General features: G+C 37.6%; 1 protein-coding gene and 2 non-coding genes across 8 annotated transcripts in view; 2 read left to right on the top strand and 1 right to left on the bottom strand.

Moving 5' to 3' along the window:
- The window catches only part of TLK2 (tousled like kinase 2), a 122465-nt gene that overhangs the window by 98041 nt on the left and 8807 nt on the right, over window positions 1–15617 (bottom strand). The gene's annotated exons all lie outside the window — the stretch shown is intronic.
- Window positions 1417–1523, top strand: LOC122695757. The gene has a single exon (XR_006341512.1). It is a non-coding gene; the product is annotated as a U6 spliceosomal RNA (small nuclear RNA).
- On the top strand, window positions 1935–2007 carry TRNAG-UCC. Its single transcript has one exon. It is a non-coding gene; the product is annotated as a tRNA-Gly (tRNA).

Raw genomic sequence — 15617 nt, 5'->3', positions numbered from 1 at the left:
CCTTATAAACACGATGCCAAGTGAAAGAAGCCAATCACAAAGGACCACACACTGTATGATTCTATTTATACTAAATGTTCAGAACTGGTGAAATATAATCGAGGCAAAAAGTAGATGAATGGCTGCCTGGCACTGAGAGGGGGCTTCCCGGGTGGCTCAGTGATAAAGAACCCACCTGCAATGCAGGAGACGTGGGTTCAAACTCCGGGTGGGGAAGATCCTCTGGAGAAGGAAATGGCAACCCACTCCAGTGTTCTTGTCTGGGAAATCCCATGGACAGAGGAGCCTGGCAGGCCACAGTCCATGGGGATGCAAAGAGTCAGACTGACTTAGCAACTAAACAATAAGCACCGAGAAAAGGGGGTGAATTTTGAGGGTGAAAGCTAAAGGGTAAGGATTTTTTGTTTTTATTTTTTGAGGTAATGAAAATGTTCGAAAATTGACAGTGGTAATGGTTTCACATTTCTATAAGTCCACCTGGAGTCACTGAATTGCATATCTTAATTGAGTAAATTGTCTGTTGTGAGAATTATATCTCAATAAAAGTGTTTAAAAAAAAATCCAGCAGACTCTTGCTCAATACAGGAAGTACTGACAGACATGGGACTGCACTGCTATTGCATACACTGTTATTGGATACAGAAGAGCAACAAACACAATCCTGCGCTCCAGAGCTTCCCGATCATCTATGGAAAGGGTCAGGGTACTGTTTTCTTCCTCTAGTTCCAAATCTCTTATCTCATATAATACTTCTGTAGGTAAGTGACAAAAGACCATTCTACAAATGTGTTTACAGGATGATTATTTAAATAGTGATCTAAATTAGGTCTATATATAACAACATCTTTATGGCGGATCTCAAAATTATCTGCTGTGTGAAAAATAAGTTCAGAACAATAATGATAGTATGATTCAACTTTTGTAAAAGTCATAAAAATCAATACGGTATGCTTTCTACAGGTAAATATGCATGCAAGTGGATAAGTATAGTATTTTAAAAATCTAAGTGGATACATACCCAAGCTTCTCCTAACAATTATAGTCCTATTATAAAAGCATGCATGTGTTCTGAAAATTAATCATTAAAAAAAAAAACTAATCCTAAGGGAAAGAAATATAATTTCCATGCACATAGAAGCAACAGTATATGAACTATATAGCTTATTATAAAGCTTACAATTTAGCTTTTAACCTTACTCCTTATGTTAAAAAAAAAACAACTCTCCTTTTTTGACTAAAAACTACAAAGTCAACACTTACAGATATTTAGATAGAAAAAGGAAACTGAACAAAATCATGGGGCACATTTATAGTAGAGATAACACAGAAGAAATCATCATAAGAACAAAAATAAAAATATCAACATAATCCAGAATTAAAATGCCCAAGAGGTACATAACTCTAAAGAAAGTTTGAGTGCTCACTTCGGCAGCACATATACTAAAATTGGAACGATACAGAGAAGATTAGCATGGCCCCTGCGCAAGGATGACATGCAAATTCGTGAAGCGTTCCATATTTTAAAAGAAAAAAAAAAAGAAAGTTTGATGAGCAATAAATATAAGGTTCCTGGCTTTTACTGTTTTGAAGAGATCATTAATTAATTGGTAAGAACAAACCCTTGCCTACAGGAAACAGTCTAACAGAACTCTTACCGCAGAGCCCAATATACTGGTATAATGACAGGAGGCAGAAGTCTAAACTCCAGTTCTGTCATTTACTGACTGCGGCACAATCATTAGCAAGTCAGCGCTCTATCTGATCTTCAGTTTATTTATTTTTGGCCGTGCTACACATGGCTTGTGGGATTTTAGTTCCCCAACCAGGGACTGAACCTGTACCCCTGCAGTGGAAGCTCAGAGTCCTAACCACTGGACCACCAGGGAATTCCCTGATCTTCAGTTGACTCATCTGTAGAAAGCCAGGCAGGGAAATCCCTGGTAGTCTAGTGGTTAGGATTCTGAGCTTCCACTGCAGGGGGCACAGGTTCAATCCCTGGCCAGGGAACTAAAATCCTGCATGGCATGGCCAAAAAAAAAAAAGGCCAGGCAGACATCACTAATGCCCTTTATGCCCCGTCAAGGGCTAGAATTTAAGAGAGTAATTTTAAGTTTATATAATCAATCGCCCTACCTCCTACACACACAGATCCTAGCTGCTTCAAATTTCTACCTATCTGATTGGGGAAAGACAGTTGGAGGTTTCCCACCAAGGCCTGGCAATCTCATCTGCTCATCTTTCAATTCCAAAAATCACAATACTAACCTTTGGTAAAACCCATGTAAAAAACTTAGCTAGGTTACTGTTATTTACATCCCTAAAACACATTATTTTCCAAGGCACACAGCCCGTGGCTCAGAATTAAACATCAAAATTTAAACGGACTGTGCCTTCCATTAAAGTGTATTAAAGCCAAAATAAAACTGGTATCTTGATATCATCTGTGAAGAGCACCAAAAACTGTATCGCTTAACAGTCTTTTTCTTCTGATTTACTTTTGAAGTAAAACATAGAACAGACTCAAACTCAGCACTAGAAAAATTGCTCTCACTTACTTGCATTTCCGGAATGGGAAGAATGGGACAGCCCAGTGGTGTGACCAACAGAAAAATGACTGAGGACAGCGATACCAACAGTTTAAAATAAGACCGGTAAAAAAATAAAATAAAATAAGACCGGTATGGGACTGAATCACTGAATCCCTGTAAGGAACTAGGCAAATCACTTAAGCTCTATGAGCTCTGGTCTTCTCATCTGTGATAAAACAGGAAAAACCACTCACCTTAGAGATACTGTAAGGACTAAATAAAATAATAGTATATATCGGAAAGGTGGGTAAAATAGTGCCTGAAATAAAGCTGGTGCTTAATGGGAGTATGGGAAGATATGAATGGACCATCCTTAATACTGAACTTTAACCAACCAAACCAACAAGTTTTAACTACCCTATTACAACAAAATAGTTTGCCCCCATAGAGGCCCGGTTATTCAGCAAGTCACAATATTGAAGTTCTAACTAAAAGGCAAAAGGTTTTGAACATGATCTAAATAAAAAATGCTAAACCAATGCTAGTAACTCAGCACCCTAAATCTATTTCTCCCTTCAGTCTCCACTAGATTATAATCTCCATGAGTGAAGAGATAATCTTTTATTCACTACTGTACTATGTCCCTGGACTTTCTAGGTGGCGCTAGTGGTAAAGAACCTGTCTGCCAATGCAGGAGACACAAGATATGTGGTTCAATCCCTGGGTCCGGAAGATCTCCTGGAATAGGAAATGGCAGCCCACTCCAGTATTCTTGCCTGGAAAACTCCATAGACAGAGGAGCCTGGCGGGCTGCAGTTCACAGGCCTCAGAGTCAGCCACAACTGAGCTAATGAACACGAGCATGCACACACACACACACAATGTCCCTGGCACAGTATCTATTACATTTGTTGTTGTCATTCAGTCACTAAATCGAATCCAACTCTTTGCAACCCCATGGACTGCAGCACACCAGGCTCCCCTGTTCTTTACTATTACATAATAGGTATTTATTTATTTATTCTGTTATGCTTTTATACAAAGTTTTTTAATAATAAAATGTGTTTTAAAAAACACTAGGTGTGAAAAAAGAACTATAAAATGCAATTTGCTGCTGCTGTTTAGTTGCTAAGCCGTATCCAACTCTTTGAAACCACATGGACTATAGTCCACCAAGCTCCTCTGCCCACGGGATTTCCCAGGGAGGAATACTGGAGTGGGCAGCCATTTCCTTCTCCACATAAAGGTATTTAATGAAGATGTGCTTATAAACAAATGAGTGTTCTTTAGTCCTTTGTACCTTAATGAAATGGCAATACAAAACAACTTCTATTACAAGGATCTCTAAGAAATATTCTCAACTCTTCTGTTCTCAGGGAACATTTCTTTATTTATCCTATTTGATGCTACTGCAAACTGTATTGCTTTTCAAATTTCAATTGCCAATTATACATTGCAAGTGTAAAGAAACCCAAGTGATGTGTTGCATAAATTCAACTTGTAATCTAGCTAAACTTAAACTCTAGCCATTTTTTTAAATCACTCAGAACATTCTACATGCATAATCATGTCATCCGTAAGACATCTAAAAATAAACATAATTTTACTTTTCTTTTCCAATCTATAAGCTTATTCCTTTTATTTGCCTTACTGCACCTGGCTAGGACCTTCAGAACATGCTGTAAAGAAGTTGTGAATTGACTTGTTCTGGAAATTGGGTTGAAAGCACTCAATCTTCCACCATTTAAGTGTGAGGTTCAATGTAGGTTTTTAATAGACACCTTTTATCAGATTGACAAAGTTCCCTTCTATTCATAGCCAGCTGAGAGCTTTTATCACAAATTAGTGCTAAACTTTTTTTCAAGTACTTTCTATGAACCTATTATAAGATTATTTAGCTTTTTGTCTTTATTTCATTAATATAGTAGATAACACTGACTTTTAATGTTCAATCTACCTTGCAACTGGGGTTAAGCCCAACTGGTCATGATGTATCATACAGGATAAAACATATAAAGAGCTAGATTCAATTTGCTAATATTTTGTTAATGAGTTTTACATATGTATTCATGAGGGATACTGAGCTATAGTTTTCTTTTTTTGTAACATTTTTGCCTGGTTTGGTATCAAGGTAATGCTGGTGGCGTGTTCTCTAAAATTTGTGAAAATCCTGTCACTATTTCTGCCTTAAATGTTTGATAGAACTCACTAATAAAGTCACATGGGCCTGGACTTCTCTTTGTGGAAATGCTTTTAATTACAAACACAATTTTTTTTTTTAATGAATACAGGGTTATTCAGAGTTGCTTTCTATTTCATTTATTTCAACTCTTTATTTCTCTCCTACTTAGTTTGCTCTTTTTCTGACTTCTTAAGGGGGAGGCTTGGGTCACTGATTTTAGACATTTATTTAGCAGTTATATGTTTTCCTCCTAAATCACTGCTTTAGCTGTATACCACAAATTTTGACAGACTGGGTTTCATTTTCAGTCAGGTCAAAGATTTTCTAATTTCCCTTGTAAATTCTTCTTTAAAGTTTATTTCGAAGTATGTTACTTAACTTGCAAATACTTGGGAGATTTTCCAGGTATCTTTTTAATTTCATTGTAGTCAGAGTACTCTCTATATAATTTTAATCCTTTGAAATGTGTTGAAATATGTTTTATATCCCAGGACACAGTCTGTTTTGATAAATCTTCCATGTGCGCTTGAAAATTATGTGGGCAGTGTTCTGTAAATGTCAATTAGGTACAGTTCACTCATAGTGTTTGTATAAACCTTTTATATCCTTCTTGATTTTTTTCTTGCCTGCATGTTCTATCAATTATTGAGAACACTGCAATTTCCAACTAAACTGTGGATTTGCCCATTGCTCCTTTCAACTGTCAGTGTTTGCTTCACTCTGTTATTGGATGCCTAACATTTACAACTGCTGAGTTTTCTCAATGAATTGATCCTTTTTTCACTATGAAATGCCCTCTACCCCTTGTAATATTTTCCTTGTTTGAAGTCTCCTTTGTCTAACACAATATACGCACTCCAATGTTTTTATATTTACTGTTTATACAGTATCTTTTTCCATCCTTTTAAATATAAAGACACAGGTTACAAATAAGGTGGGTTTCTTGTAGATAGCACATAGTCAGATAACATAGATCTAACTGGTTAGATCACAGTGATCTAACCTGGCACTCTTAATTGAAGTACTAGACCATTTATAATATATTTAATTATCATATATTTGAGTCAAAATGTACTATGTTACTTTTTTCCTAGCTTTTGTTTCTTTTCCTCTTCCCCATCTTTCTTTAGAACTGTGAAACATATTTGTTTCAAGTATTTCATTTAATCTATTTTATCATTAGCTATTATCTGTTTTGCTATTTTCTTAATGGTATACATATTTAACTTATCACAGTCAACTTCCCAATAGTCTATGGGAAAAGAATCTAAAACACAGAGGATATATGTATATGTATTAATATAACTGATTCACTTTGCTATACTTCTGAAACTAACACAACATTGAAAATCAACCATACTTCAATAAAAAAATTTAAAAAAAAATTCACTGTCAAAGATCTGTTAGTAAAAGCAAATTCCCATTTATAGCAAATATCACTATAAAAAGTTATGTAAGGATAGCCCATAATAAAAGTTTTGTTCTAAATTTCTATTTCAGAAATAAAGAAAACTGAAGAACTAGATAAAATAAGGTATCTACAATAAATAATTCTATACAACAAACAGCTCCTCAGGTTTTATTCCAGAATATGTAACAGTTAAAAAAAAAAAAGTTAATCCTAATTGAGTGCTACTAACAGGCAAGACCTTTTAACTCTTGCTCTAGTGTCTAGCATGATATATAGGTTCACCAAACTTTCCCCTATATGAAATATTTTAAATCATCCCTAGAAAAATCCTCTTTCAAAACAAGCCACCAAATAACAATACAGGATCAAAAAAAGAATTTTACATAACATCATCAACTATCTCTAAATTAAATCTTTTAAACTTTCTAATTCATATGGAGACCTGTTTTTTTCTCCAGGACATACAGAAGTGTGACTTCCAGTAATATGTATACTATAATTGCAAATTAACTCCATTATCCCATAATATGAAAGCTCTTAGAATCTGTTATGGTGAGTGTTTACTTGTAACAAAACTTGTGGCAGAACTTAATATTGGTCCTCAACAAAATCTCTGAATATGTACTGTTGACACACAGAACTCAAAAGACCCTTGGAAGCTACCTGATATAGAGTAGAGATATGTTTCTTAGTTACCTGATATAGAGTAGAGATATGTTTCTTAGTTAAGTCCCAAAGATAATAATGGGGGTCCTGAACTATTGTTCACCTATACAGCCTATTTAAAATATCAAATTGACTGGACTTTAGTTAAAATTTCATCACCTCAATATAGATGAAAAGATTAATTCTATGTAGTAAAACTGACCTCATACTGTTCTAAAGCTCTAATTAACAAAATTGGGGAAATAAGGTATTGCTTAATAAATGCAGTTTAATAGAAAACAGGCTTTTTAAAACATGGCCTCCCAGGGAGTGAAACGAAGAATAATAAAAGATTGGGAATTGGATTTAAATTAGACCATTCTCTTACACAGTAACTTTCCATACAACATCTCTAATGATTACTTACATGCTTCTACCCAAATATTTCCATAAAAGAGAAATATCATACAAAACAACATGTTCTAATTTGAAACAACTAACTGCCAGATAATGCTTTTTAACCCTATTTTGAATCACTGAACTTTTTAAGAATGCAGCAAAAAAATGTGGACCTGTCTTCTGGGAAAAAGACACAGCCATAAACACATATAAACAAATTTTCACCTATTATTTTACAGGTTCAAGAACCCTAGCATCTGTCCACATATTCCTTTAAATAACTCCCTTAACATACTTTACTACGGGGATGTTTTTATTAATTGATGGAAGAATATAGTTATATTCCTATTCTCTATGGAGAGGACTATGGCTATAACTACAAAAATTACACATGTTCATTGACCCAGTTCCTTTGACCCAGTAATTCTACTTCTAGGGACTTATCCAGTAAACATATGTGAAGTGACATTCTGTACAAGGCTATTCACTGAAGCACTGCTTATGTCAGTAAAACCCTGTTTTTCATCTAAGGGCCTATAGACAAGAAAAGCATTAAATTATGGTTCAGCTGTACAATGGAGTATTAAACAGCCTTGAAAAAAAAGAAGGAAGTTCTATATGTACTAAAACAATTTCTAAAATATTTTTAACACAAAAAAGAAAATACACGATAATATATATAACATATTCATCTTCGTATTTAAAAAAAAAAAAAAGGGAGGAGGTGAATATGCATACATATTTGCACATGCACCCACATGGATAATATATCATCATGTATGATATATACACACACATAAATAAAATACAAGAAACTGCTAACAGTTGTCTCCAGGGAAGAACACCAAATGGACATAGGAAAAGCATAGCAGGGACTTCCCTGGTGGTCCAGTGGTTAAGACTCCAGGCTTCCACGGCAGGGGGCACAGGTTCCATCCCTGGTTGGGGTACTAAGATCACCCATGCTGCAGGGTGTGACCAGAAAAAAAAGGAAAAGGGTAGCAGAGATGTTTCGCTGTGTACTTTTAAAATATTTTAAATATTGTATTATGTAAATATATCACCTAATCAAAATTAACTCTTAAAAAAAAAACAACTCTGCCTTAGATCCTAAGCAGTTTTGCTAAGTTTTAAAACCAAGCTATTCTATACTATCATTCTGCAACTTATTCATAATATTTTATCAGAATTTTTCTTAGGTTGTTTAGCTACAGTGATCTTACTGCAAAGCAAAAACTTTCATCCTTCCACACACAATCTGACCCCTGAGCAAATTATTTACTAAGCTCCCTTCTTTTAGGCTCATAATGCCTTCATATCTCCATACTGTTTTTAATGGAGGGAGTGAATATACATATGTACTTGTGCCCCTTCTTTCAGGCTCAAAACACCTTCACATCTCTATATCCACCATCAGCTGTGTGCCATAGACATAAGGGTCCATTCCTGCCTTATTATATAAGTGCCCCAAGTGTATGCAGTACATCTGGTTGATTTTTTTTTTAATCCTCTGTAACATCTACACACAGTAACAGACTTACTAAGAGTCAGCTGAGCTCAAAACAAAGTAAATAAATAGTTAGCAAAACTCCACTGCTGAAAAATGGGGGCACTAAAATTTCAATATAGTTATTATGTACCTTTCCCTTCACCTCATCCAGATTATCACACAGCAGGTCAAACAGCTTTTCAGAAGAAGTTGATGGACTACTTTGTGCCTTTATTCTATAATGGAAACTGGACAAGTGAGTTTTGGTTTAATGCTAGTGGTTTCTGCCAAATTTGGACATTAAATCTACCTGCTAATGTTAATTAATATAACAAAACATATCCTGAACTAGAGGCATCATCTCCTGAGATTAGCTGGGCTTTCAGATTATATTTTAATTTCACAATTAATCCTTAGTATTCCTCTGGAGACAGACAAAACAGGAATTAAATCAACACCAACTCTGGCAACAGTCTATGCGATGAAAGCCACGTGTTTACTTTTTTTCTTAACAGAATATAAATCAATTTTATTTATTTAATTTACTTATATATCTTATTTTTAATTAATTTAATTTAAATTTAAAATAAATAAAAATTTCTTATAAATGAACATTATATGTCACAGTAATATTTGCACTGTTTTGATCACTAAACCAAAAAGGGTACCGTTTCCTGGGATTAATGCTTATTTCAAACACATCAGGTGATGTATCAGGCTCCACTTTCCCCTCTCTGGAGACATAAATCTTCTCAGGTGTTCTGTCCCTCTACAACACTCTGGGCTGTTGGCTCCCTAGTCCTTGTTCTGAAAATTTTCTTGACTTTTCTCCTTTGTTGGATCATCTGCTTCCTTAATATGCTGCCTTTCTCTTTTATGATTTTCTGTCTGGTGTTTATGGAATGTATCTTCTAGAAGTTTCTCGAGAAAAGACACATGAAAGGAAATAAAGTTGATACTATGTATCAGTCTGGGTCTAGTCAGGAGACTGAAACCACATCTGGGGTACTCCCTTCCCAAAGGCTGAGATTCAGACATATTGGAGAGACCATGGCTTGGTTGCTGGTGGCAGAGTTTACTGGTGCCCTGGGCTGCAGTTGGTGTCCACTGGTATGCCGAGAAAGCCTGCTGAAGGGCAAATGACGGCGGGCCTTCTGTGTGCTCCTGGAAGCTCTGTCATCAACTGAACACAATACAAACTGGGACCAAGAGAAGCCCCTTCATTTGCTACCTTGCAATATCTCTCGAAGTCATGTCTGACTATGACCCATGGACTGTAGCCCGCCAGACTCCACTGTCCATGGGATTCTTCAGGCAAGAATACTGGAGTGGGTTCCCATTTCCTTCTCCAGAAAAGTTAGATATTTACTCTTTATAAAAGCAAAGTTATCAGTCACACAGGTCACAACTATTAGAACAGATACCATCACCTTGTTATCTTTATATAAGCAACATTAACAGTCTTCATAGGACAAAACTGGTTAAAATGGGCTTCCCAAGTGGCTCAGTGGTAAAGAATCCATCTGCCAATGCAGTAGTCACACAAGACATAGGTTCGATCCCTGCTTTGGGAAGATTCCCTGGAAGAGGAAATGGCAACCCAGTCCAGTATTTTTGCTGGGATAACCCCATGGACAGAGGAGTCTGATGGACTGTGTCCATGGTGTCACAAAGAGTCAGACATGAGCATGCACACGCTGCTGAGCGACTGAGCAGGCACATGCTGTTAAACTCTAATACAGCAGGTGGTCCGGTGGCTAAGACTCCGTGCCCCCCACGCAGAGGGCCTGGCTGCGACCCCTGGTCAGGGAACTAGATCCCACATGCCACATCTAAAAGTTCACATGCCTCAACTAAGACCCGTTGCAGCCTTATAAATATTTAAATAAATAAAGTTATCTATTTCTAAAAAATTTGAGTACAGCAAATCTGGATAGCCACTTGCTGTTATCATTTTAAAATTAAACTATGGTTTGGTTAAAATAAAAAGCTATCCTATGTAACTCACCAAGTTACTTAGTTCTTCAAACTCCTGGGCCAATAATACTATTTGCAAAAAATAACTGCAATTTGAGTATTATTATCAGTCCCTATGTAGAAGCTAACAAAATTTTTAAGACTTCTAAGGTTTTTGCTAAGCGTAGACTAAAAGAAAAACAATCACAATTTTCAGACTGTACTTTGTCAACAATATAGGATGAGAAGAGGTCAAGCTTCAACAAAGAGTTTAATCAAGATCCAATCATACCTCCTCTATACATACACTCAAAATAACTGAGAGCAGGAACTCAACCAGTATTTGTACACCCATGTTCACAGCAGCATTATTCACAGTAGCCAAAAGGCAGAAGCAACCAAAGTGACTAATGACAGATACATGGATGAATAAAATATGGTACGTGTAATATTACTCAGCCTTAAAAAGGAAGGAAAATCTGATGCTACAACATGGATGAATCTTGAGGAATATTATGCTAAATGAACTAAGCCAGTTACAAAAAAGACAAATATTGTATGAGTTCACTTATATGAGATTTCTAGAGCACTTACATTCATGTACACAGAAAGCAGAATGATTGTTGCCAGGGACTAAGGAGAGGCATAAACGTGGAGTTATTGTTTAGTGAGTATAGTTTCACTTTTGCAAGATGAAGTTCTTGAGAGGGATCACAATTATGGTTGCAAAACAAAGTGAATGTACTATACATTCAAAAATGGCTAGAATAGTAAATTTTTTTATGTATATATTTACTACTCCCTTCAGGATCACAGCCTTGTCATGGCAAAGGGGCTTGCATAACTCAGTGAAGCTATGAGCCATGTCATATGGGGCCACCCAAGACAGATGGGTCATAGTGAAGCGTTCTGACAAAATGTGGTCCACTGGAGAAGGAAATATCAACCCACTCCAGTATTCTTGCCTGGAGAACTCCCATGAACAGTATGAAAAGGCAACAAGATATGACACTGGAAGATGAGCCCTCCAGGTCAGAAGGTGTCCAGTAGGCTACTGGGGAAGAGTGGAGGGCAATTACCAATAGCTCCAGAAAGAATGAAGTGGCTGGGACATAGTGGAAATGATGCTCACTTGTGGATGTGACTGGTGGTAAAGTCTGATGCTGTAAAGAACAATATTGCACAGGAACCTGGAATGTTAGGTCCATGAATCAAGGTAAATTGGATGTGGTCAAGCAGATGGCAAGACTGAATATCAACAGCTTAGGAATCAGGGAACTAAAATGGACAGGAATGAGTAAATTTAATTCAGATGACCATTATACCTATTACGTAGGCAAGAATCCCTTAGATGAAATGGAGTAGCCCTCATAGTCAAGAAAAGAGTCCGAAATACAGCATACTTGGGTGCAACCTCAAAAACAAGAGAATGATCTCAGTTCATTTCCAAGGCAAATCATTCAACATCACAGCAATCCAAGTCTATGCCCCAACTACTGATGCCAAATAAGTTGAAACTGACCGGTTCTAGTACGACCTACCACAGCTTTTAGAACCACTCTGACGGCAGAAACTGAAGAGGAACTAAAGAGGGTGACAGAGGAGAGTGAAAAAGCTGGTTTGAAACTCAACATGTAAAAACTAAGATCATGGCATCCGGTCCCATCACTTCATGGCAAATATTAACAGAAAGGGAAAAAGTGGAAGCAGTGACAGATTTTATTTTTTGGGGCTGCAAAATCACTGCAGATGGCGATTGCAGCCATGAAATTAAGACACTTGCTTCTTGGAAGGAAAGCTATGACAAACCTAGACAGCACATTAAAAAGCAGAAGTATCACTTTGCTGATAAAGATTCATATAGTCAAAGCTATGGTTTTTCCAGTAGTTGTGTACAAATGTTAGAGTTGGACCATGAAGAAGGCCGAGCACCAAAGAACTGATGCTTTCAAACTGGTACTGCAGAAGACTTTAGAGTCCCTTGGATTAAAAGGAGATCAAACCAGTCAATCCTAAAGGAAATCAACCTTGAATATCCATTGGAAGGACTGATGCTGAGGCTCCAATAATTTGGTCATCTGATACTAAGAGCCAATTCACTGGAAAAGACCCTAACGCTAAGAATGACTGAAGGCAAAAGGAGAAGGGGGCAGCAGAGGATGAGATGGTTAGACAGCACCAGCAACTCAATGGACATGAATTTGAGCAAATTCCAGGAAACACCGGAGGACAGAGGAGCCTGGTGTGCTGCAGCAGTCCACAGGGTTGCAAAGAGGTGGACATGACTTGGCAACTCAACAAGAAGAACTCATTTACTACAATTTTAAAGAGAGTGAAGTTCAGTAAAGGAAACCACAAAGCCCAGGGCCTGCCCAATGAGGTGATTCCGGGAAATTTACCTTCTACTTTAAACAAGGAGCACAGGGCTATCCTTTGAGGATAAGAGCCACCTAAAAATAAACCAGCCCTCAACAAAACTCAATGGATAGAAGCATGAAGATTAGACAAATTTAAAGAGAAAATAAATAAGGGGAAGGTATAAGAAGAAATAAAAAAGTAGATGGAAATGTCAGAACGAACCTACTCAGTATTAAGCCCTGGGAAATAAAAGACCAGCAATACAGAAGACAGGGTAAAAGGCAGAGAAAATGAAGTAAGAAAGTCTAACATACGTTTAAACAGAGTGCAAGAAGAAGACAGAGTAAGGCAGAGGCAATATATGCAAAGACAATGGCTGAGAATTCTAATACTGATGAAAACCAGCAACCCACAGATTTAAGACATCCAATAAATTCCAAGAAGAATAAGTCAAAATAATTCAACCACTGGCAGAAATATGCATACAGATGTTTATGGCAGCTTTATTTGTAATGCTAAAACTTGGAAGCAACCAAGACACCCTTTAGTAGGTGAATCGACAGATAAGATGTGGCAGAGGGACTTCCCTGCTGGTCCAGTGGTTAAGAATCTATCCTGCAACGCAGGCATGCAGATCCGACCCCCGCTTAGGGATCCCTGGTTAGTGCCTCAAAGCAACGAGCCTGAGCGCCACATCTACCGAGTCCGTGCCCGGCAACGAAAGATCCACATGACACAAGGACAATCCTGAGTGCCAAAATTAAGACTTGACACAGACATACAAGTAAATAAGTCTTTAAACTAGGGGTATGCTGCAGTCTACTGGGTTGCAAAAAGTTGGATACAACTTAGCGACTGAAAAACAACAGCCAGACAGTGAAATACTATTCAGGGCTTTTTAAAAAAAAAAAGAGAGAGAGAGAGGTTACACACCATGAAAAGACACAGAGAAAACTCAAATGAATACTACTCAATATGCCAGCAAATTTGGAAAACACAGCAGAGGCCACAGGACTGGAAAAGGTCAGTTTTCATTTCAATCCCTAAGAAAGGCAATCCCAAAGAATGCTTAAACTACCGCACAACTGCACTCATCTCACATGCTAGTAAAGTAATGCTCAAAATTCTCCAAGCCAGGCTTCAGCAATACGTGAACTGTGAACTTCCAGATGTTCAAGCTGGTTTTAGAAAAGGCAGAGGAACCAGAGATCAAATTGCCAACATGCGCTGGATCATCAAAAAAGCAAGAGAGTTCCAGAAAAACATCTATTTCTCTTTATTGAATATGCCAAAGCCTTTGACTGTATGGACCACTGTAAACTGTGGAAAATTCTTAAAGAGATGGGAATACCACACCACCTAACATGCCTCTTGAGAAACCTATATGCAGGTCAGGAAGCAACAGTTAGAACTGGACATGGAACAACAGACTGGTTCCAAATAAGAAAAGGAGTACATCAAGGCTGTATATTGTCACCCTACTTATTTAACTTATATGCAGAGTACATCATGAGAAACACTGGGCTGGAAGAAGCACAAGCTGGAATCGAGATTGCTGGGAGAAATATCAATAACCTCAGATATGCAGATGATACCACTCTTATGGCAGAAAGTGAAGAAGAACTAAAGAGCCTCTTGATGAAAGTGAAAGAGGAGAGTGAAAAAGTTGGCATAAAGCTCAACATTCAGAAAACTAAGATCATGGAATCCGGTCCCATCACTTCATGGGAAATAGATGGGGAAACAGTGGCAGACTTTATTTTTGGGGGCTCCAAAATCACTGCAGATAGTGATTGAAGCCATGGAATTAAAAGACACTTACTTCTTGGAAGGAAAGTTATGAGCAACCTAGACAGCATATTAAAAAGCAGAGAGAGGCATTACTCTGTCAACAAAGGTCCATCAAGTCAAGGCTATGGTTTTTCCAGTGGTCATGTATGGATGTGAGAGTTGGACTGTGAAGAAAGCTGAGAGCTGAAGAATTGATGCTTTTGAACTGTGGTGTTGGAGGAGTCTCTTGAGAGTCCCTTGGACTGCAAGGAGATCCAACCAGTCCATCCTAAAGGAGATCAGTCCTGGGTGTTCATTGGAAGGACTGACGTTGAAGCTGAAACTCCAATACTTTGGCCACCTCATGCGAAGAGTTGACTCATTGTAAAAGACCCTGATGCTGGGAGGGGTTGGGGGCAGGAGGAGAAAGGGACGACAGAGGATGAGATGGTTGGATGGCATCACCGACCCAATGGACATGAGTTTGGGTAAACTCCAGGAGTTGGTGATGGACAGGGAGGCCTGGTGTGCTGCGATTCATGGGGTTGCAAAGAGTCGGACACAACTGAGCAACTGAACTGAAGTGAAAGAAGCCAATCTGAAAAGGCTATATATTGTATGATTCCAACTATTTCCAACTATATGACATTCCAGGAAAGAGAAAACTATGGGGACAGTAAAAAGATCAGTAGTGGGCTAGGGGAGGAGGCAGGGATGAACAGTTGGAGCACAGAGGATTTTACGCCAGCATAACTTTGTATGATGCTATAATAAATACATATCATCATATACTTGACCAAATCTATAGAATATACACCTCCAAGAGTGAACCCTAATGTATGCTCTGGGCTTTGGATGGTGACATGTCAATGCAGGTTC

This window comes from Cervus elaphus, chromosome 5 (assembly GCF_910594005.1).
Source record: "Cervus elaphus chromosome 5, mCerEla1.1, whole genome shotgun sequence".
Lineage (NCBI taxonomy): Eukaryota > Metazoa > Chordata > Mammalia > Artiodactyla > Cervidae > Cervus > Cervus elaphus.
The sequence above is the reverse complement of the archived record's forward strand: the minus strand, read 5'-3'. Positions and strand labels throughout refer to the sequence as shown.